Source organism: Cibotium barometz, chromosome 52 (genome assembly GCF_041138505.1).
Source record: "Cibotium barometz isolate CiBa-2024 chromosome 52, ASM4113850v1, whole genome shotgun sequence".
Lineage (NCBI taxonomy): Eukaryota > Viridiplantae > Streptophyta > Polypodiopsida > Cyatheales > Cibotiaceae > Cibotium > Cibotium barometz.
In genome coordinates this window covers 18,457,514-18,481,432 of record NC_141097.1, presented here as the reverse complement: position 1 = coordinate 18,481,432, position 23,919 = coordinate 18,457,514, and the positions used below count along the sequence as shown (strand labels likewise).

General features: G+C 40.6%; 3 pseudogenes; all 3 read right to left on the bottom strand.

Annotated features, from left to right (window-relative positions):
- Positions 1-397: 397 nt before the first annotated feature.
- LOC147608900 (NADPH-dependent aldo-keto reductase, chloroplastic-like) lies at positions 398-1,052 on the bottom strand (annotated as a pseudogene).
- A 7,411-nt stretch (positions 1,053-8,463) lies between these two features.
- Positions 8,464-9,118, bottom strand: LOC147608899 (NADPH-dependent aldo-keto reductase, chloroplastic-like; annotated as a pseudogene).
- Positions 9,119-16,539: 7,421 nt separating this feature from the next.
- On the bottom strand, positions 16,540-17,194 carry LOC147608898 (NADPH-dependent aldo-keto reductase, chloroplastic-like; annotated as a pseudogene).
- Positions 17,195-23,919: the final 6,725 nt, after the last annotated feature.

Here is a 23,919-nt window from a genome sequence, read left to right as displayed (position 1 = left end):
CCAACCCGTTTCTCACGCCCTTTTTTTCTACTTTCACTATACTCAGTCACATGTGCATACCACCATCATGCAATCACACGTGCGCACACCACCATATATACATTTCTAACCCCACCTGATCTCCCTTTTCACCATCACTAAGCACTCTTCTAACCCCACTCCTCAAACCCTCTATTTCGTGCACACACTTATCATGCAACAGTCTTCTATACCATCACGCAACAGCCTTCTATACCACCACCCAACTTGCAACCCCTTCCTCATGCCCTTTTTTTCTACTTTCACTAACTGAGTCACACGTGCATATCACCATCATGCATGCACGTTTCACAAATCCACATTCAACGACACAACAAGAAAAAGCAGATTAGATTTGATTCAAAGTTAAATCAAACCATCAAAACCATCTAGCTACATCATGTGATGACTCCTCAGATACCAAAAGGGATGGGAATATACTCACAGAAATGTGGATGCCCTTGAAGGTGCAAAAACGTTGAAGCTTGCATTGCTGCCAAAGAGGGTGGCACTCCACTTGGCACACACCTGGCACAATCATGGCATAGGATAGGAGGACCCCTAGCTTCTCCACACTTGAAGTTGCTCATCCCTATGGTCTTGACCTTGTCTATCCCTGGTAACCTCTCCATCGCTTGCCACGTAGCCTTTATATCCAAGGGTGCAAAATCATCATCATAATCTATGCATGTGTGTCTTTGTTTTCTTTTTTGCTTTTTAATTCCATGAAAGTTATAAAAAAAAGTGTTAATACATTCTTAATTGTAATTATATATGTTAATGTATTGTGCTTTATATTCTTAATTGCAAAATATATGTTTTGCAATCCATTTACCAAAGCTTGGAAGTGGTCCATAAGTAGCCTTGAAGCATTCTTGCAGTGCTTCTCCAATCTAACAGGATTTGATTAACTGCGTTGATTAGTTCATCTATCAACACAAATTAGTAATATACTTCAGCTTTTTTTACTTAATCCGGTTTACCTCTTTCTCATTGCCATAGACGGCCGCGCAGTTGATATGTCGGTAACCCATCTGATTAAAAAAAATTAATAGTTACTTAAACCAGCATCATTCAACCAAATTGCGATGGTAAACATTGAGCGAGGGAAATCAGAGGAGTGTATTAAGGGATTTTTGAAGAAGGATTAGAATAATTAATCACATCCAAGGCAGCCGTAGCTGGCAGGTTTATCTACTCTAATTAACGCGTATGCTATATTTTCAAAAGATATATTCACATTCTTTTTTTTTTTCCACTACTATTTTTTTTTCCCCCCCACTACTAGAAGGGAGCAACATACTCCATGAGGACCTCTTATATCCCTCTCTAGACACCCGATTATTACCTTGCCCTCACTTTGTAGAGGATATTAAGACATTCGTTGTGTAGGTTTCTAGCAGACTTAATTACATGAGACGAGACATATATCACATATGTTATTTACATGGCTTGATCCATGCAAAGCTACATAGCCTTCTTCTTTCTCCAAACTTCACATGTGTCGTTGGCTGGCATGTGTCTCCACTTGCCAAATGCCTTGTCTCGTTTTTGATTGGTAGTTGCCAAATGTGTATCGATTTCTCTCGTGCACACGCACTCTCACACCCGCATATAAGTTTCGAGGGGGGTAGGCAAGAGAGTCCATATCAAAATGAGTTAATTAATAGGCGCAAAGCTTAATGGGGTAAATCCTTTTTTTTCCATAAGCTTTCCTACACCACTACACCAGCTCTTGCGGACTAACGAGGTCTCCATCATTGGAGGATGCTACCATATTGTGTGCAACCGCATCAGCACCAATGTCAAAAAAAAACTCTCCTTTGGTGTAATTTTTACGGCTCAAATTGAGAAAAATCGGTTGTAATTTCGCCTAGTCTTGAGTTTAAAGATTTAATTTTGTGAAATTTTAGTTATAAAATTGGTTAACCTATGCCTTTGTTTAATAAAAATCGGTTGCATGTCAAGGTCATACTTTTTTTCACTGGTTAGAGAAAAACTTTATTCTAACACTAATAAGGGAGAGAGAGAGAGAGAGAGAGAGAGAGAGAGAGAGAGAGAGTATAGCTACATAGATCTGCAGAGCTTTGAGGCCCCTCTTGACCTCATAATTTTTTTGGGGGCCGATGGGTGGGTGGGTGGATGAGACGACATAGAGAGGGAGCGTCATGCTCCTCACGGCAAAATGCACAGAATTCCATCGTTGAACATGTTGGAGTGAATGCTAAACACACACTTTCCAAACATCTATTTTTTAAATATTTTATAAGATCTATTTCTATGATAAAACTAGTTTGGTGACTCGCGTGCTCGTTCTCCCCGTCACGGAGCTACCACGTGGCCGAGCAAGGGGAAATTCCTGGTTAGTGTGGATAATAGTATTATCCATACTATTTCTCACACTAAATCTATTCATACTGCCACATGGTTGACCGAGGGCTCGGCCATGTGGCACCTCCCTAAGCTCTCCCCCTCAACTCTCCCCCTCAACTGTAAGGGGAGTGAGAGGGGAAGGGATAACACGCTGGTCCCCTCCTAGTGTGGATGACAAGAAAGGGATCTAGGGATAGGGCAGAACTCAATGGTTAGAGTCCTCACAATTAGACTCAATGGCTGGAGTCCACACAAGTTGCTCCTCGATGCCTCGAGTAGCCATAAGTTCATGAAGAAAGCCATGAAAGCTTGTGTAAGAAGCTAATAGCTCCAAGAAAGTTAGTGTATATTATGTTCAAAAAGGTCCAAAAGGGTACAATAGTCCTAGGGCTGATGTCTTTTACAGTCCCCAAAGCCCCATATGCCCAAAACCCATGCTAAATGTGCCCTAAGCTCCATGTGCCTAGGCCCATGCCCCATGTGCATGTGCACCCTAAAATCACTTTATTATAATCTATACTCTCCTACAATGATTTCATCCTCAAAATCAAAGGGTGGTCGTGCACAAACAAACATATGCAAAGGCTATATATAAAAGCTAAAAATCAACCATAACTAGGTGTTAATGCCATGGTAAATGCTCGGGGGGTGCACTACTAAGAAACCCTATATATCACATGCGTTCAAGGGGTATTTAAAAAACCCCTTACCTATGAATTTTTCATGAATAAAATGATCCCTTTTTCTTTATGGACTTACGGTTTTTTTTTCAAAATCGATTTTTAAACCCCTTATGTAAATGTACTTATGTAAGTTTGTCTTAAAATTTTGAATTAAAAAACCCCTTCATTTGAACTTATGTGGTATACTTACATATTTTTAGGTAAACCCCTCAAGGGTAAATAGATGCAAAAACATGAGTCGCACGATGTCGATACTAAAGTCACATGAGCCCCGACGAGATCAAATGGAAAGAAAGGTGGAATGCTGTCGAAGATGAGGCCAAACATACAACCACTTGGATTAAAGAGAAATCCAAACCATGTAAAGTCCAAAACCATGGCTCCAAGTAAACCTGGATCAAATGGGAAGTGTAAGGAAACACCGTTGATGATGAAGCTCACCAAATATCTTCTCGGGTTAGATGGATAACTATAGTATACATCACGGACCCATGAATCTGGAATGAAGGGATGTAATGCATGAAAAATATGAGTAATCACCATGTAAACATGATGCCTAAGTGTGTTTAGTCTCTCACCAAGAGAATGGAAATAGCCTTCCACAAGCCAAGAGAGAAGCCATGAGCTCCAAGAAACATAAGTTTCCATTTCTAAAAATGATCATCAAAAGTTACAACCATGGTCCAAGTCCCCTCTTTTATACATGGACTTGTCCCATTATTAACCCTATTGAATAAAGTTCCTACTTTATTACAAACCATCCCTTCCCAAAGATTTTGTCCTCAAAATCAATAACATGTACAATCTCAAAGTATGAGACTCTAATGTAATCAATGGGAAGTGGTTAAGAGTTCTCAAGTACATCCAAAGCACATATACAATGAAAATCCGGATGTATACAAGTCCACAAAGCTTCAAGCCCAAAGTGTATGAGTGGGACTGTTATGACAGCCCTTCTAGTCGATGAAGACCCTTGAAAATCCTTCATTTAGACTCCATATATTGGGCTGAAAATGATATGTACACTCAGCCATATGTAGCCCACATCATAATCTTTCATTAGGATACGCCATGAAGCTTGTTGGAGTAGAAAAATAGGCCCAATAGTAGACCTTCCCAAAGCTGTCTAGAAATTACAGCATGTATACTTCTTAAGAAGAGTTGCCATTTCCTCATCTATGTGCTGTCCACTGCCTTCCATCCCCTCTTGGGTAACATGTAACACATAGATAGTGCCAAAAGCCTTAATCTCTTTCTTGAGTCGCCTTGGAGTGATCAAAGAGAGCTTCTTAGGTGCATTTGCAGCAAGTACCACTTGTTGCCCATGATGTAGAAAGCTCATGAAACCTTGTTGAAGGTTCATGTGAATGTCACCAAGTGAAGCCAACCAATCACACCCCATGACAATGTCGATGGGACCCATATCCAAAACCACCAAATCACCTTCCCAAGTGTATGAAGAGGATAAAACCACTTTTGTAGAAGGGCAAACCAAGCTAGTCTTCTCACTTTCCCCATTTGCCACTTGCACTTGGAACGTTGTAGGTGTCTTCTTTGTGTTGAGTTTGAGAGAGTTGATGGATTTAGAGTTGATGAAGCTATGAGTGCTCCCGGAATCCACAAGAATATGTGCAACCCTCCCATTGATGGTCCCCACCAACCTTAGTGTGCTTGGGTTCTTGCAACCCGCCAACAACTCTTGTGAGATAGAGCATATGCAAGCTGAAATTTCTGCATTGGTAGGCATGTCTCCGTCCACAAGGCTTTCCTTAACTCCACCTCCCGGATCAAACGGAAACTCACCATCCTCCGTGATGAAAGAATGGTCTTCAAGTGTCTCCTCATGTGCTTCTTCATTGCAATCCTCCCATTCCTCAATGTCATGAGAGTCATCCTTGTTCTCTTCCTCATCCATGAGGATCATAGTGGCCACAATCTTCTTTGATTTGCACACATGCCCGGGTGACCACCTCTCTTTGCACTTGAAACATAGCCCTTTGCTTCTCAACTCCTCAATCTTTGGATTATCCATTCTTTGAGTCTTCTTGAAGGGTTGAAAGGGCTTCTTCTTCATGAAGTCACTACTCTTTTTGGCATCAAATTGATGTATCCCATTCTTTGGCTGTCCACCCCCAAATGATGTAGGAGTTCTTGGATTAGAGGATGGTAATGTAGAGGTAGGACCTTTCCCAAAATTGTAAGAAGTAGTGGTTGGTTTGAGTGTGTCTTTGGTGAAGGTCATGGGCTGAGACCTCTTGTACTTTGGCTCATAGAGTTCGGCTAACCTCATAGCTTCTTTGAGAGAGCTAGGCCTTTGAGCCGACACATCCGCCTTGATGAAGTGTTCAAGCCCATGCACAAACTTTTTCATCTTCATGTCTTTACTCAAGCCTTCCACGTACATTGAAAGCTTCAAAAATCTCTTGATGTAACCTCTCACCATCATCCCCTTTTGAGAAAGCTCATACCATTCTTCATGGTATCGGTCGAGCACTAAGGGTGAAATGAAGGCCAAGTTCATCTCCCGCTTCAATCCTTCCCAAGTTGATGGCGTGTTCCCTTGTTTGATCAAGTGCCTCCACCATTGATGAGCATAATCTTCAAGATGTAAGGAGGAAAATTGTACCATATCACGCTCACTTTTTGGGTAAAGTTGGAAATAAGTTTCGAGGGGTCTAGGCAAGAGAGTCCATATCAAAATGAGTTAATTAATAGGCGCAAAGCTTAATGGGGTAAATCCTTTTTTTTCCATAAGCTTTCCTACACCACTACACCAGCTCTTGCGGACTAACGAGGTCTCCATCATTAGAGGATGCTACCATGTTGTGTGCAACCGCATCAGCACCAATGTCAGAAAAAAACTCTCCTTTGGTGTAATTTTCACGGCTCAAATTGAGAAAAATTGGTTGTAATTTCGCCTAGCCTTGAATTTAAAGATCCAATTTTGTGAAATGTTAGTTATAAAATTGGTTAACCTATGCCTTTGTTCAATAAAAATGGGTTGCGTGTCAAGGTCATCCTTTTTTTCACTGGTTAGAGAAAAACTTTATTCTAACACTAAAGAGAGAGAGAGAGAGAGAGAGAGAGAGAGAGAGAGAGTATAGCTACATAGATCCACAGAGCTTTGAGGCCCCTGTTGACCTCATAATTTTTTTGGGGGCCGATGGGTGGGTGGGTGGATGAGACGACATAGAGAGGGAGCGCCATGCTCCTCATGGGGCAAAATGCATAGAATTCCATCGTTGAACATGTTGGAGTGAATGCCAAACACACACTTTTCAAACATCTATTTTTTAAATATTTTATAAGATCTATTTCTATGATAAAACTAGTTTGGTGACTCACGTGCGCGTTCTCCCCGTCCACGGAGCCACCACGTGGCCGAGCAAGGGGAAATTCTTGGTTAGTGTGGATAATAGTATTATCCATACTATTTCTCACACTAAATCTATTTTTTATTGCCACATGGTTGACCGAGGGCTCGGCCATGTGGCACTTCCCTAAGCTCTCCCCCTCAACTATAAGGGGAGTGAGAGGGGAAGCGATAACACGCTGGTCCCCTCCTAGTGTGGATTACAAGAAAGGGATCTAGGGATAGGGCAGAACTCAATGGTTAGAGTCCTCACAATTAGACTCAATGGCTGGAGTCCACACAAGTTGCTCCTCGATGCCTCGAGTAGCCATAAGTTCAAAAGCTTTTCTGTAATAATTTCCTTAATTCTTTTCTAATGCATACTTCAAAAGTTTACCCCCCAAAAAAGAAGATACCTCTATTTTTGTAGCAAACTCATTTTGAAAAATGACCATTCAAGTTTTTTTAAAAGATAAAAAGGACATTTATTTATTTATCTTGGCTAGATTTTACAACACTTAATGACCATTAATATTGCCAAGTATCATAGGAGCAAATTGAAGTAAGTGTTTTTTTAAAAATAAAGACATTTATTTATTCGTGCCATCTACATCGCAATACAATTTTTAAAGCTTGTTTACAAATCACCATCCCAGAACTCCTCCACAGATTTGTAAGGCCCAGAGTCGTTGCACATCTCTTCGTTTCTAAGCAATCTCACCTGCTAAATGGATTAAATTAGGAGGAGGATAATTATGCATCATGCATAATTAACATTTATAATATGCATATCTATTACCTAACATGCACATCACCAACAAACGTACACAAGTCTCTCTTTTTCTCTCCTTTTTTTAAACTCTTTTTTTGAAAGAGTTTTTTAACTCAATTGAATTCCCCCATCCATCAATAATAATATTGCAATTTTCCATCTTTACTCAATAATCACTAATATATCTTCCAATATCACACACCCACCTTCAATGTTGATCACATGGTAGTATTAATCCATCCACCATAACACCAAGCTTTCACATGATTCACATCTCCCTACCTTCCATTATCTTGAAGGACATGCACTCATAATAATAAGGGAAAGGAGATTGTGAAGATTATGGACAGGGATGGCTTGATACAAGGCCGCTTGGGCAATGCCCTCATAGGTAAAAATGTAGGGGAATGTCCCTAGCTTTTTTCAGCCTCGTCCCTAGATTTTTTCAGCCTGAAAAACCTGTTCCAATCATAAAAGTCAAAAACTTTTCTAAGCAGTGAGCACTGGTTCAGAAAACTACATGATTCACATCCCCCAATCTTCCATTATGTTCAATCACACGTGTGCACACCACCATATATACATTTCTAACCCAACCATCACCCCCTTTTCACCATGACTAAGCACTCTTCTAACACCACTCCTCCCCTCTATTTTGTGCAAACAGACTTATCATGCAACACGCTTCTATAACACCACCCAACTTCCAATGCCCTTTTTTTCCACTTTCATTGTACTCAATCACATGTGCATACCACCATCATGTAATCACACGTGCACACACCACCATCATGTAATCACATGTGCACACACCACCATATATACATTTCTAAACTTAGTGCGAACACACTTATCATGCAACACCCTTCCAACCCGTTTCTCACGCCCTTTTTTTCTACTTTCACTATACTCAGTCACATGTGCATACCACCATCATGCAATCACACGTGCGCACACCACCATATATACATTTCTAACCCCACCTGATCTCCCTTTTCACCATCACTAAGCACTCTTCTAACCCCACTCCTCAAACCCTCTATTTCGTGCACACACTTATCATGCAACAGTCTTCTATACCATCACGCAACAGCCTTCTATACCACCACCCAACTTGCAACCCCTTCCTCATGCCCTTTTTTTCTACTTTCACTAACTGAGTCACACGTGCATATCACCATCATGCATGCACGTTTCACAAATCCACATTCAACGACACAACAAGAAAAAGCAGATTAGATTTGATTCAAAGTTAAATCAAACCATCAAAACCATCTAGCTACATCATGTGATGACTCCTCAGATACCAAAAGGGATGGGAATATACTCACAGAAATGTGGATGCCCTTGAAGGTGCAAAAACGTTGAAGCTTGCATTGCTGCCAAAGAGGGTGGCACTCCACTTGGCACACACCTGGCACAATCATGGCATAGGATAGGAGGACCCCTAGCTTCTCCACACTTGAAGTTGCTCATCCCTATGGTCTTGACCTTGTCTATCCCTGGTAACCTCTCCATCGCTTGCCACGTAGCCTTTATATCCAAGGGTGCAAAATCATCATCATAATCTATGCATGTGTGTCTTTGTTTTCTTTTTTGCTTTTTAATTCCATGAAAGTTATAAAAAAAAGTGTTAATACATTCTTAATTGTAATTATATATGTTAATGTATTGTGCTTTATATTCTTAATTGCAAAATATATGTTTTGCAATCCATTTACCAAAGCTTGGAAGTGGTCCATAAGTAGCCTTGAAGCATTCTTGCAGTGCTTCTCCAATCTAACAGGATTTGATTAACTGCGTTGATTAGTTCATCCATCAACACAAATTAGTAATATACTTCAGCTTTCTTTACTTAATCCGGTTTACCTCTTTCTCATTGCCATAGACGGCCGCGCAGTTGATATGTCGGTAACCCATCTGATTAAAAAAAATTAATAGTTACTTAAACCAGCATCATTCAACCAAATTGCGATGGTAAACATTGAGCGAGGGAAATCAGAGGAGTGTATTAAGGGATTTTTGAAGAAGGATTAGAATAATTAATCACATCCAAGGCAGCCGTAGCTGGCAGGTTTATCTACTCTAATTAACGCGTATGCTATATTTTCAAAAGATATATTCACATTCTTTTTTTTTTTCCACTACTATTTTTTTTTCCCCCCCACTACTAGAAGGGAGCAACATACTCCATGAGGACCTCTTATATCCCTCTCTAGACACCCGATTATTACCTTGCCCTCACTTTGTAGAGGATATTAAGACATTCGTTGTGTAGGTTTCTAGCAGACTTAATTACATGAGACGAGACATATATCACATATGTTATTTACATGGCTTGATCCATGCAAAGCTACATAGCCTTCTTCTTTCTCCAAACTTCACATGTGTCGTTGGCTGGCATGTGTCTCCACTTGCCAAATGCCTTGTCTCGTTTTTGATTGGTAGTTGCCAAATGTGTATCGATTTCTCTCGTGCACACGCACTCTCACACCCGCATATAAGTTTCGAGGGGGGTAGGCAAGAGAGTCCATATCAAAATGAGTTAATTAATAGGCGCAAAGCTTAATGGGGTAAATCCTTTTTTTTCCATAAGCTTTCCTACACCACTACACCAGCTCTTGCGGACTAACGAGGTCTCCATCATTGGAGGATGCTACCATATTGTGTGCAACCGCATCAGCACCAATGTCAAAAAAAAACTCTCCTTTGGTGTAATTTTTACGGCTCAAATTGAGAAAAATCGGTTGTAATTTCGCCTAGTCTTGAGTTTAAAGATTTAATTTTGTGAAATTTTAGTTATAAAATTGGTTAACCTATGCCTTTGTTTAATAAAAATCGGTTGCATGTCAAGGTCATACTTTTTTTCACTGGTTAGAGAAAAACTTTATTCTAACACTAATAAGGGAGAGAGAGAGAGAGAGAGAGAGAGAGAGAGAGAGAGAGTATAGCTACATAGATCTGCAGAGCTTTGAGGCCCCTCTTGACCTCATAATTTTTTTGGGGGCCGATGGGTGGGTGGGTGGATGAGACGACATAGAGAGGGAGCGTCATGCTCCTCACGGCAAAATGCACAGAATTCCATCGTTGAACATGTTGGAGTGAATGCTAAACACACACTTTCCAAACATCTATTTTTTAAATATTTTATAAGATCTATTTCTATGATAAAACTAGTTTGGTGACTCGCGTGCTCGTTCTCCCCGTCACGGAGCTACCACGTGGCCGAGCAAGGGGAAATTCCTGGTTAGTGTGGATAATAGTATTATCCATACTATTTCTCACACTAAATCTATTCATACTGCCACATGGTTGACCGAGGGCTCGGCCATGTGGCACCTCCCTAAGCTCTCCCCCTCAACTCTCCCCCTCAACTGTAAGGGGAGTGAGAGGGGAAGGGATAACACGCTGGTCCCCTCCTAGTGTGGATGACAAGAAAGGGATCTAGGGATAGGGCAGAACTCAATGGTTAGAGTCCTCACAATTAGACTCAATGGCTGGAGTCCACACAAGTTGCTCCTCGATGCCTCGAGTAGCCATAAGTTCATGAAGAAAGCCATGAAAGCTTGTGTAAGAAGCTAATAGCTCCAAGAAAGTTAGTGTATATTATGTTCAAAAAGGTCCAAAAGGGTACAATAGTCCTAGGGCTGATGTCTTTTACAGTCCCCAAAGCCCCATATGCCCAAAACCCATGCTAAATGTGCCCTAAGCTCCATGTGCCTAGGCCCATGCCCCATGTGCATGTGCACCCTAAAATCACTTTATTATAATCTATACTCTCCTACAATGATTTCATCCTCAAAATCAAAGGGTGGTCGTGCACAAACAAACATATGCAAAGGCTATATATAAAAGCTAAAAATCAACCATAACTAGGTGTTAATGCCATGGTAAATGCTCGGGGGGTGCACTACTAAGAAACCCTATATATCACATGCGTTCAAGGGGTATTTAAAAAACCCCTTACCTATGAATTTTTCATGAATAAAATGATCCCTTTTTCTTTATGGACTTACGGTTTTTTTTTCAAAATCGATTTTTAAACCCCTTATGTAAATGTACTTATGTAAGTTTGTCTTAAAATTTTGAATTAAAAAACCCCTTCATTTGAACTTATGTGGTATACTTACATATTTTTAGGTAAACCCCTCAAGGGTAAATGGATGCAAAAACATGAGTCGCACGATGTCGATACTAAAGTCACATGAGCCCCGACGAGATCAAATGGAAAGAAAGGTGGAATGCTGTCGAAGATGAGGCCAAACATACAACCACTTGGATTAAAGAGAAATCCAAACCATGTAAAGTCCAAAACCATGGCTCCAAGTAAACCTGGATCAAATGGGAAGTGTAAGGAAACACCGTTGATGATGAAGCTCACCAAATATCTTCTCGGGTTAGATGGATAACTATAGTATACATCACGGACCCATGAATCTGGAATGAAGGGATGTAATGCATGAAAAATATGAGTAATCACCATGTAAACATGATGCCTAAGTGTGTTTAGTCTCTCACCAAGAGAATGGAAATAGCCTTCCACAAGCCAAGAGAGAAGCCATGAGCTCCAAGAAACATAAGTTTCCATTTCTAAAAATGATCATCAAAAGTTACAACCATGGTCCAAGTCCCCTCTTTTATACATGGACTTGTCCCATTATTAACCCTATTGAATAAAGTTCCTACTTTATTACAAACCATCCCTTCCCAAAGATTTTGTCCTCAAAATCAATAACATGTACAATCTCAAAGTATGAGACTCTAATGTAATCAATGGGAAGTGGTTAAGAGTTCTCAAGTACATCCAAAGCACATATACAATGAAAATCCGGATGTATACAAGTCCACAAAGCTTCAAGCCCAAAGTGTATGAGTGGGACTGTTATGACAGCCCTTCTAGTCGATGAAGACCCTTGAAAATCCTTCATTTAGACTCCATATATTGGGCTGAAAATGATATGTACACTCAGCCATATGTAGCCCACATCATAATCTTTCATTAGGATACGCCATGAAGCTTGTTGGAGTAGAAAAATAGGCCCAATAGTAGACCTTCCCAAAGCTGTCTAGAAATTACAGCATGTATACTTCTTAAGAAGAGTTGCCATTTCCTCATCTATGTGCTGTCCACTGCCTTCCATCCCCTCTTGGGTAACATGTAACACATAGATAGTGCCAAAAGCCTTAATCTCTTTCTTGAGTCGCCTTGGAGTGATCAAAGAGAGCTTCTTAGGTGCATTTGCAGCAAGTACCACTTGTTGCCCATGATGTAGAAAGCTCATGAAACCTTGTTGAAGGTTCATGTGAATGTCACCAAGTGAAGCCAACCAATCACACCCCATGACAATGTCGATGGGACCCATATCCAAAACCACCAAATCACCTTCCCAAGTGTATGAAGAGGATAAAACCACTTTTGTAGAAGGGCAAACCAAGCTAGTCTTCTCACTTTCCCCATTTGCCACTTGCACTTGGAACGTTGTAGGTGTCTTCTTTGTGTTGAGTTTGAGAGAGTTGATGGATTTAGAGTTGATGAAGCTATGAGTGCTCCCGGAATCCACAAGAATATGTGCAACCCTCCCATTGATGGTCCCCACCAACCTTAGTGTGCTTGGGTTCTTGCAACCCGCCAACAACTCTTGTGAGATAGAGCATATGCAAGCTGAAATTTCTGCATTGGTAGGCATGTCTCCGTCCACAAGGCTTTCCTTAACTCCACCTCCCGGATCAAACGGAAACTCACCATCCTCCGTGATGAAAGAATGGTCTTCAAGTGTCTCCTCATGTGCTTCTTCATTGCAATCCTCCCATTCCTCAATGTCATGAGAGTCATCCTTGTTCTCTTCCTCATCCATGAGGATCATAGTGGCCACAATCTTCTTTGATTTGCACACATGCCCGGGTGACCACCTCTCTTTGCACTTGAAACATAGCCCTTTGCTTCTCAACTCCTCAATCTTTGGATTATCCATTCTTTGAGTCTTCTTGAAGGGTTGAAAGGGCTTCTTCTTCATGAAGTCACTACTCTTTTTGGCATCAAATTGATGTATCCCATTCTTTGGCTGTCCACCCCCAAATGATGTAGGAGTTCTTGGATTAGAGGATGGTAATGTAGAGGTAGGACCTTTCCCAAAATTGTAAGAAGTAGTGGTTGGTTTGAGTGTGTCTTTGGTGAAGGTCATGGGCTGAGACCTCTTGTACTTTGGCTCATAGAGTTCGGCTAACCTCATAGCTTCTTTGAGAGAGCTAGGCCTTTGAGCTGACACATCCGCCTTGATGAAGTGTTCAAGCCCATGCACAAACTTTTTCATCTTCATGTCTTTACTCAAGCCTTCCACGTACATTGAAAGCTTCAAAAATCTCTTGATGTAACCTCTCACCATCATCCCCTTTTGAGAAAGCTCATACCATTCTTCATGGTATCGGTCGAGCACTAAGGGTGAAATGAAGGCCAAGTTCATCTCCCGCTTCAATCCTTCCCAAGTTGATGGCGTGTTCCCTTGTTTGATCAAGTGCCTCCACCATTGATGAGCATAATCTTCAAGATGTAAGGAGGAAAATTGTACCATATCACGCTCACTTTTTGGGTAAAGTTGGAAATAAGTTTCGAGGGGTCTAGGCAAGAGAGTCCATATCAAAATGAGTTAATTAATAGGCGCAAAGCTTAATGGGGTAAATCCTTTTTTTTCCATAAGCTTTCCTACACCACTACACCAGCTCTTGCGGACTAACGAGGTCTCCATCATTAGAGGATGCTACCATGTTGTGTGCAACCGCATCAGCACCAATGTCAGAAAAAAACTCTCCTTTGGTGTAATTTTCACGGCTCAAATTGAGAAAAATTGGTTGTAATTTCGCCTAGCCTTGAATTTAAAGATCCAATTTTGTGAAATGTTAGTTATAAAATTGGTTAACCTATGCCTTTGTTCAATAAAAATGGGTTGCGTGTCAAGGTCATCCTTTTTTTCACTGGTTAGAGAAAAACTTTATTCTAACACTAAAGAGAGAGAGAGAGAGAGAGAGAGAGAGAGAGAGAGAGAGAGAGAGAGAGTATAGCTACATAGATCCACAGAGCTTTGAGGCCCCTGTTGACCTCATAATTTTTTTGGGGGCCGATGGGTGGGTGGGTGGATGAGACGACATAGAGAGGGAGCGCCATGCTCCTCATGGGGCAAAATGCATAGAATTCCATCGTTGAACATGTTGGAGTGAATGCCAAACACACACTTTTCAAACATCTATTTTTTAAATATTTTATAAGATCTATTTCTATGATAAAACTAGTTTGGTGACTCACGTGCGCGTTCTCCCCGTCCACGGAGCCACCACGTGGCCGAGCAAGGGGAAATTCTTGGTTAGTGTGGATAATAGTATTATCCATACTATTTCTCACACTAAATCTATTTTTTATTGCCACATGGTTGACCGAGGGCTCGGCCATGTGGCACTTCCCTAAGCTCTCCCCCTCAACTATAAGGGGAGTGAGAGGGGAAGCGATAACACGCTGGTCCCCTCCTAGTGTGGATTACAAGAAAGGGATCTAGGGATAGGGAAGAACTCAATGGTTAGAGTCCTCACAATTAGACTCAATGGCTGGAGTCCACACAAGTTGCTCCTCGATGCCTCGAGTAGCCATAAGTTCAAAAGCTTTTCTGTAATAATTTCCTTAATTCTTTTCTAATGCATACTTCAAAAGTTTACCCCCCAAAAAAGAAGATACCTCTATTTTTGTAGCAAACTCATTTTGAAAAATGACCATTCAAGTTTTTTTAAAAGATAAAAAGGACATTTATTTATTTATCTTGGCTAGATTTTACAACACTTAATGACCATTAATATTGCCAAGTATCATAGGAGCAAATTGAAGTAAGTGTTTTTTTAAAAATAAAGACATTTATTTATTCGTGCCATCTACATCGCAATACAATTTTTAAAGCTTGTTTACAAATCACCATCCCAGAACTCCTCCACAGATTTGTAAGGCCCAGAGTCGTTGCACATCTCTTCGTTTCTAAGCAATCTCACCTGCTAAATGGATTAAATTAGGAGGAGGATAATTATGCATCATGCATAATTAACATTTATAATATGCATATCTATTACCTAACATGCACATCACCAACAAACGTACACAAGTCTCTCTTTTTCTCTCCTTTTTTTAAACTCTTTTTTTGAAAGAGTTTTTTAACTCAATTGAATTCCCCCATCCATCAATAATAATATTGCAATTTTCCATCTTTACTCAATAATCACTAATATATCTTCCAATATCACACACCCACCTTCAATGTTGATCACATGGTAGTATTAATCCATCCACCATAACACCAAGCTTTCACATGATTCACATCTCCCTACCTTCCATTATCTTGAAGGACATGCACTCATAATAATAAGGGAAAGGAGATTGTGAAGATTATGGACAGGGATGGCTTGATACAAGGCCGCTTGGGCAATGCCCTCATAGGTAAAAATGTAGGGGAATGTCCCTAGCTTTTTTCAGCCTCGTCCCTAGATTTTTTCAGCCTGAAAAACCTGTTCCAATCATAAAAGTCAAAAACTTTTCTAAGCAGTGAGCACTGGTTCAGAAAACTACATGATTCACATCCCCCAATCTTCCATTATGTTCAATCACACGTGTGCACACCACCATATATACATTTCTAACCCAACCATCACCCCCTTTTCACCATGACTAAGCACTCTTCTAACACCACTCCTCCCCTCTATTTTGTGCAAACAGACTTATCATGCAACACGCTTCTATAACACCACCCAACTTCCAATGCCCTTTTTTTCCACTTTCATTGTACTCAATCACATGTGCATACCACCATCATGTAATCACACGTGCACACACCACCATCATGTAATCACATGTGCACACACCACCATATATACATTTCTAAACTTAGTGCGAACACACTTATCATGCAACACCCTTCCAACCCGTTTCTCACGCCCTTTTTTTCTACTTTCACTATACTCAGTCACATGTGCATACCACCATCATGCAATCACACGTGCGCACACCACCATATATACATTTCTAACCCCACCTGATCTCCCTTTTCACCATCACTAAGCACTCTTCTAACCCCACTCCTCAAACCCTCTATTTCGTGCACACACTTATCATGCAACAGTCTTCTATACCATCACGCAACAGCCTTCTATACCACCACCCAACTTGCAACCCCTTCCTCATGCCCTTTTTTTCTACTTTCACTAACTGAGTCACACGTGCATATCACCATCATGCATGCACGTTTCACAAATCCACATTCAACGACACAACAAGAAAAAGCAGATTAGATTTGATTCAAAGTTAAATCAAACCATCAAAACCATCTAGCTACATCATGTGATGACTCCTCAGATACCAAAAGGGATGGGAATATACTCACAGAAATGTGGATGCCCTTGAAGGTGCAAAAACGTTGAAGCTTGCATTGCTGCCAAAGAGGGTGGCACTCCACTTGGCACACACCTGGCACAATCATGGCATAGGATAGGAGGACCCCTAGCTTCTCCACACTTGAAGTTGCTCATCCCTATGGTCTTGACCTTGTCTATCCCTGGTAACCTCTCCATCGCTTGCCACGTAGCCTTTATATCCAAGGGTGCAAAATCATCATCATAATCTATGCATGTGTGTCTTTGTTTTCTTTTTTGCTTTTTAATTCCATGAAAGTTATAAAAAAAAGTGTTAATACATTCTTAATTGTAATTATATATGTTAATGTATTGTGCTTTATATTCTTAATTGCAAAATATATGTTTTGCAATCCATTTACCAAAGCTTGGAAGTGGTCCATAAGTAGCCTTGAAGCATTCTTGCAGTGCTTCTCCAATCTAACAGGATTTGATTAACTGCGTTGATTAGTTCATCTATCAACACAAATTAGTAATATACTTCAGCTTTCTTTACTTAATCCGGTTTACCTCTTTCTCATTGCCATAGACGGCCGCGCAGTTGATATGTCGGTAACCCATCTGATTAAAAAAAATTAATAGTTACTTAAACCAGCATCATTCAACCAAATTGCGATGGTAAACATTGAGCGAGGGAAATCAGAGGAGTGTATTAAGGGATTTTTGAAGAAGGATTAGAATAATTAATCACATCCAAGGCAGCCGTAGCTGGCAGGTTTATCTACTCTAATTAACGCGTATGCTATATTTTCAAAAGATATATTCACATTCTTTTTTTTTTTCCACTACTATTTTTTTTCCCCCCCACTACTAGAAGGGAGCAACATACTCCATGAGGACCTCTTATATCCCTCTCTAGACACCCGATTATTACCTTGCCCTCACTTTGTAGAGGATATTAAGACATTCGTTGTGTAGGTTTCTAGCAGACTTAATTACATGAGACGAGACATATATCACATATGTTATTTACATGGCTTGATCCATGCAAAGCTACATAGCCTTCTTCTTTCTCCAAACTTCACATGTGTCGTTGGCTGGCATGTGTCTCCACTTGCCAAATGCCTTGTCTCGTTTTTGATTGGTAGTTGCCAAATGTGTATCGATTTCTCTCGTGCACACGCACTCTCACACCCGCATATAAGTTTCGAGGGGGGTAGGCAAGAGAGTCCATATCAAAATGAGTTAATTAATAGGCGCAAAGCTTAATGGGGTAAATCCTTTTTTTTCCATAAGCTTTCCTACACCACTACACCAGCTCTTGCGGACTAACGAGGTCTCCATCATTGGAGGATGCTACCATATTGTGTGCAACCGCATCAGCACCAATGTCAAAAAAAAACTCTCCTTTGGTGTAATTTTTACGGCTCAAATTGAGAAAAATCGGTTGTAATTTCGCCTAGTCTTGAGTTTAAAGATTTAATTTTGTGAAATTTTAGTTATAAAATTGGTTAACCTATGCCTTTGTTTAATAAAAATCGGTTGCATGTCAAGGTCATACTTTTTTTCACTGGTTAGAGAAAAACTTTATTCTAACACTAATAAGGAGAGAGAGAGAGAGAGAGAGAGAGAGAGAGAGAGAGAGAGAGAGAGAGAGAGAGAGAGTATAGCTACATAGATCTGCAGAGCTTTGAGGCCCCTCTTGACCTCATAATTTTTTTGGGGGCCGATGGGTGGGTGGGTGGATGAGACGACATAGAGAGGGAGCGTCATGCTCCTCACGGCAAAATGCACAGAATTCCATCGTTGAACATGTTGGAGTGAATGCTAAACACACACTTTCCAAACATCTATTTTTTAAATATTTTATAAGATCTATTTCTATGATAAAACTAGTTTGGTGACTCGCGTGCTCGTTCTCCCCGTCACGGAGCTACCACGTGGCCGAGCAAGGGGAAATTCCTGGTTAGTGTGGATAATAGTATTATCCATACTATTTCTCACACTAAATCTATTCATACTGCCACATGGTTGACCGAGGGCTCGGCCATGTGGCACCTCCCTAAGCTCTCCCCCTCAACTCTCCCCCTCAACTGTAAGGGGAGTGAGAGGGGAAGGGATAACACGCTGGTCCCCTCCTAGTGTGGATGACAAGAAAGGGATCTAGGGATAGGGCAGAACTCAATGGTTAGAGTCCTCACAATTAGACTCAATGGCTGGAGTCCACACAAGTTGCTCCTCGATGCCTCGAGTAGCCATAAGTTCATGAAGAAAGCCATGAAAGCTTGTGTAAGAAGCTAATAGCTCCAAGAAAGTTAGTGTATATTATGTTCAAAAAGGTCCAAAAGGGTACAATAGTCCTAGGGCTGATGTCTTTTACAGTCCCCAAAGCCCCATATGCCCAAAACCCATGCTAAATGTGCCCTAAGCTCCATGTGCCTAGGCCCATGCCCCATGTGCATGTGCACCCTAAAATCACTTTATTATAATCTATACTCTCCTACAATGATTTCATCCTCAAAATCAAAGGGTGGTCGTGCACAAACAAACATATGCAAAGGCTATATATAAAAGCTAAAAATCAACCATAACTAGGTGTTAATGCCATGGTAAATGCTCGGGGGGTGCACTACTAAGAAACCCTATATATCACATGCGTTCAAGGGGTATTTAAAAAACCCCTTACCTATGAATTTTTCATGAATAAAATGATCCCTTTTTCTTTATGGACTTACGGTTTTTTTTTCAAAATCGATTTTTAAACCCCTTATGTAAATGTACTTATGTAAGTTTGTCTTAAAATTTTGAATTAAAAAACCCCTTCATTTGAACTTATGTGGTATACTTACATATTTTTAGGTAAACCCCTCAAGGGTAAATGGATGCAAAAACATGAGTCGCACGATGTCGATACTAAAGTCACATGAGCCCCGACGAGATCAAATGGAAAGAAAGGTGGAATGCTGTCGAAGATGAGGCCAAACATACAACCACTTGGATTAAAGAGAAATCCAAACCATGTAAAGTCCAAAACCATGGCTCCAAGTAAACCTGGATCAAATGGGAAGTGTAAGGAAACACCGTTGATGATGAAGCTCACCAAATATCTTCTCGGGTTAGATGGATAACTATAGTATACATCACGGACCCATGAATCTGGAATGAAGGGATGTAATGCATGAAAAATATGAGTAATCACCATGTAAACATGATGCCTAAGTGTGTTTAGTCTCTCACCAAGAGAATGGAAATAGCCTTCCACAAGCCAAGAGAGAAGCCATGAGCTCCAAGAAACATAAGTTTCCATTTCTAAAAATGATCATCAAAAGTTACAACCATGGTCCAAGTCCCCTCTTTTATACATGGACTTGTCCCATTATTAACCCTATTGAATAAAGTTCCTACTTTATTACAAACCATCCCTTCCCAAAGATTTTGTCCTCAAAATCAATAACATGTACAATCTCAAAGTATGAGACTCTAATGTAATCAATGGGAAGTGGTTAAGAGTTCTCAAGTACATCCAAAGCACATATACAATGAAAATCCGGATGTATACAAGTCCACAAAGCTTCAAGCCCAAAGTGTATGAGTGGGACTGTTATGACAGCCCTTCTAGTCGATGAAGACCCTTGAAAATCCTTCATTTAGACTCCATATATTGGGCTGAAAATGATATGTACACTCAGCCATATGTAGCCCACATCATAATCTTTCATTAGGATACGCCATGAAGCTTGTTGGAGTAGAAAAATAGGCCCAATAGTAGACCTTCCCAAAGCTGTCTAGAAATTACAGCATGTATACTTCTTAAGAAGAGTTGCCATTTCCTCATCTATGTGCTGTCCACTGCCTTCCATCCCCTCTTGGGTAACATGTAACACATAGATAGTGCCAAAAGCCTTAATCTCTTTCTTGAGTCGCCTTGGAGTGATCAAAGAGAGCTTCTTAGGTGCATTTGCAGCAAGTACCACTTGTTGCCCATGATGTAGAAAGCTCATGAAACCTTGTTGAAGGTTCATGTGAATGTCACCAAGTGAAGCCAACCAATCACACCCCATGACAATGTCGATGGGACCCATATCCAAAACCACCAAATCACCTTCCCAAGTGTATGAAGAGGATAAAACCACTTTTGTAGAAGGGCAAACCAAGCTAGTCTTCTCACTTTCCCCATTTGCCACTTGCACTTGGAACGTTGTAGGTGTCTTCTTTGTGTTGAGTTTGAGAGAGTTGATGGATTTAGAGTTGATGAAGCTATGAGTGCTCCCGGAATCCACAAGAATATGTGCAACCCTCCCATTGATGGTCCCCACCAACCTTAGTGTGCTTGGGTTCTTGCAACCCGCCAACAACTCTTGTGAGATAGAGCATATGCAAGCTGAAATTTCTGCATTGGTAGGCATGTCTCCGTCCACAAGGCTTTCCTTAACTCCACCTCCCGGATCAAACGGAAACTCACCATCCTCCGTGATGAAAGAATGGTCTTCAAGTGTCTCCTCATGTGCTTCTTCATTGCAATCCTCCCATTCCTCAATGTCATGAGAGTCATCCTTGTTCTCTTCCTCATCCATGAGGATCATAGTGGCCACAATCTTCTTTGATTTGCACACATGCCCGGGTGACCACCTCTCTTTGCACTTGAAACATAGCCCTTTGCTTCTCAACTCCTCAATCTTTGGATTATCCATTCTTTGAGTCTTCTTGAAGGGTTGAAAGGGCTTCTTCTTCATGAAGTCACTACTCTTTTTGGCATCAAATTGATGTATCCCATTCTTTGGCTGTCCACCCCCAAATGATGTAGGAGTTCTTGGATTAGAGGATGGTAATGTAGAGGTAGGACCTTTCCCAAAATTGTAAGAAGTAGTGGTTGGTTTGAGTGTGTCTTTGGTGAAGGTCATGGGCTGAGACCTCTTGTACTTTGGCTCATAGAGTTCGGCTAACCTCATAGCTTCTTTGAGAGAGCTAGGCCTTTGAGCCGACACATCCGCCTTGATGAAGTGTTCAAGCCCATGCACAAACTTTTTCATCTTCATGTCTTTACTCAAGCCTTCCACGTACATTGAAAGCTTCAAAAATCTCTTGATGTAACCTCTCACCATCATCCCCTTTTGAGAAAGCTCATACCATTCTTCATGGTATCGGTCGAGCACTAAGGGTGAAATGAAGGCCAAGTTCATCTCCCGCTTCAATCCTTCCCAAGTTGATGGCGTGTTCCCTTGTTTGATCAAGTGCCTCCACCATTGATGAGCATAATCTTCAAGATGTAAGGAGGAAAATTGTACCATATCACGCTCACTTTTTGGGTAAAGTTGGAAATAAGTTTCGAGGGGTCTAGGCAAGAGAGTCCATATCAAAATGAGTTAATTAATAGGCGCAAAGCTTAATGGGGTAAATCCTTTTTTTTCCATAAGCTTTCCTACACCACTACACCAGCTCTTGCGGACTAACGAGGTCTCCATCATTAGAGGATGCTACCATGTTGTGTGCAACCGCATCAGCACCAATGTCAGAAAAAAACTCTCCTTTGGTGTAATTTTCACGGCTCAAATTGAGAAAAATTGGTTGTAATTTCGCCTAGCCTTGAATTTAAAGATCCAATTTTGTGAAATGTTAGTTATAAAATTGGTTAACCTATGCCTTTGTTCAATAAAAATGGGTTGCGTGTCAAGGTCATCCTTTTTTTCACTGGTTAGAGAAAAACTTTATTCTAACACTAAAGAGAGAGAGAGAGAGAGAGAGAGAGAGAGAGAGAGAGAGTATAGCTACATAGATCCACAGAGCTTTGAGGCCCTTGTTGACCTCATAATTTTTTTGGGGGCCGATGGGTGGGTGGGTGGATGAGACGACATAGAGAGGGAGCGCCATGCTCCTCATGGGGCAAAATGCATAGAATTCCATCGTTGAACATGTTGGAGTGAATGCCAAACACACACTTTTCAAACATCTATTTTTTAAATATTTTATAAGATCTATTTCTATGATAAAACTAGTTTGGTGACTCACGTGCGCGTTCTCCCCGTCCACGGAGCCACCACGTGGCCGAGCAAGGGGAAATTCTTGGTTAGTGTGGATAATAGTATTATCCATACTATTTCTCACACAATCTATTTTTTATTGCCACATGGTTGACCGAGGGCTCGGCCATGTGGCACTTCCCTAAGCTCTCCCCCTCAACTATAAGGGGAGTGAGAGGGGAAGCGATAACACGCTGGTCCCCTCCTAGTGTGGATTACAAGAAAGGGATCTAGGGATAGGGCAGAACTCAATGGTTAGAGTCCTCACAATTAGACTCAATGGCTGGAGTCCACACAAGTTGCTCCTCGATGCCTCGAGTAGCCATAAGTTCAAAAGCTTTTCTGTAATAATTTCCTTAATTCTTTTCTAATGCATACTTCAAAAGTTTACCCCCCAAAAAAGAAGATACCTCTATTTTTGTAGCAAACTCATTTTGAAAAATGACCATTCAAGTTTTTTTAAAAGATAAAAAGGACATTTATTTATTTATCTTGGCTAGATTTTACAACACTTAATGACCATTAATATTGCCAAGTATCATAGGAGCAAATTGAAGTAAGTGTTTTTTTAAAAATAAAGACATTTATTTATTCGTGCCATCTACATCGCAATACAATTTTTAAAGCTTGTTTACAAATCACCATCCCAGAACTCCTCCACAGATTTGTAAGGCCCAGAGTCGTTGCACATCTCTTCGTTTCTAAGCAATCTCACCTGCTAAATGGATTAAATTAGGAGGAGGATAATTATGCATCATGCATAATTAACATTTATAATATGCATATCTATTACCTAACATGCACATCACCAACAAACGTACACAAGTCTCTCTTTTTCTCTCCTTTTTTTAAACTCTTTTTTTGAAAGAGTTTTTTAACTCAATTGAATTCCCCCATCCATCAATAATAATATTGCAATTTTCCATCTTTACTCAATAATCACTAATATATCTTCCAATATCACACACCCACCTTCAATGTTGATCACATGGTAGTATTAATCCATCCACCATAACACCAAGCTTTCACATGATTCACATCTCCCTACCTTCCATTATCTTGAAGGACATGCACTCATAATAATAAGGGAAAGGAGATTGTGAAGATTATGGACAGGGATGGCTTGATACAAGGCCGCTTGGGCAATGCCCTCATAGGTAAAAATGTAGGGGAATGTCCCTAGCTTTTTTCAGCCTCGTCCCTAGATTTTTTCAGCCTGAAAAACCTGTTCCAATCATAAAAGTCAAAAACTTTTCTAAGCAGTGAGCACTGGTTCAGAAAACTACATGATTCACATCCCCCAATCTTCCATTATGTTCAATCACACGT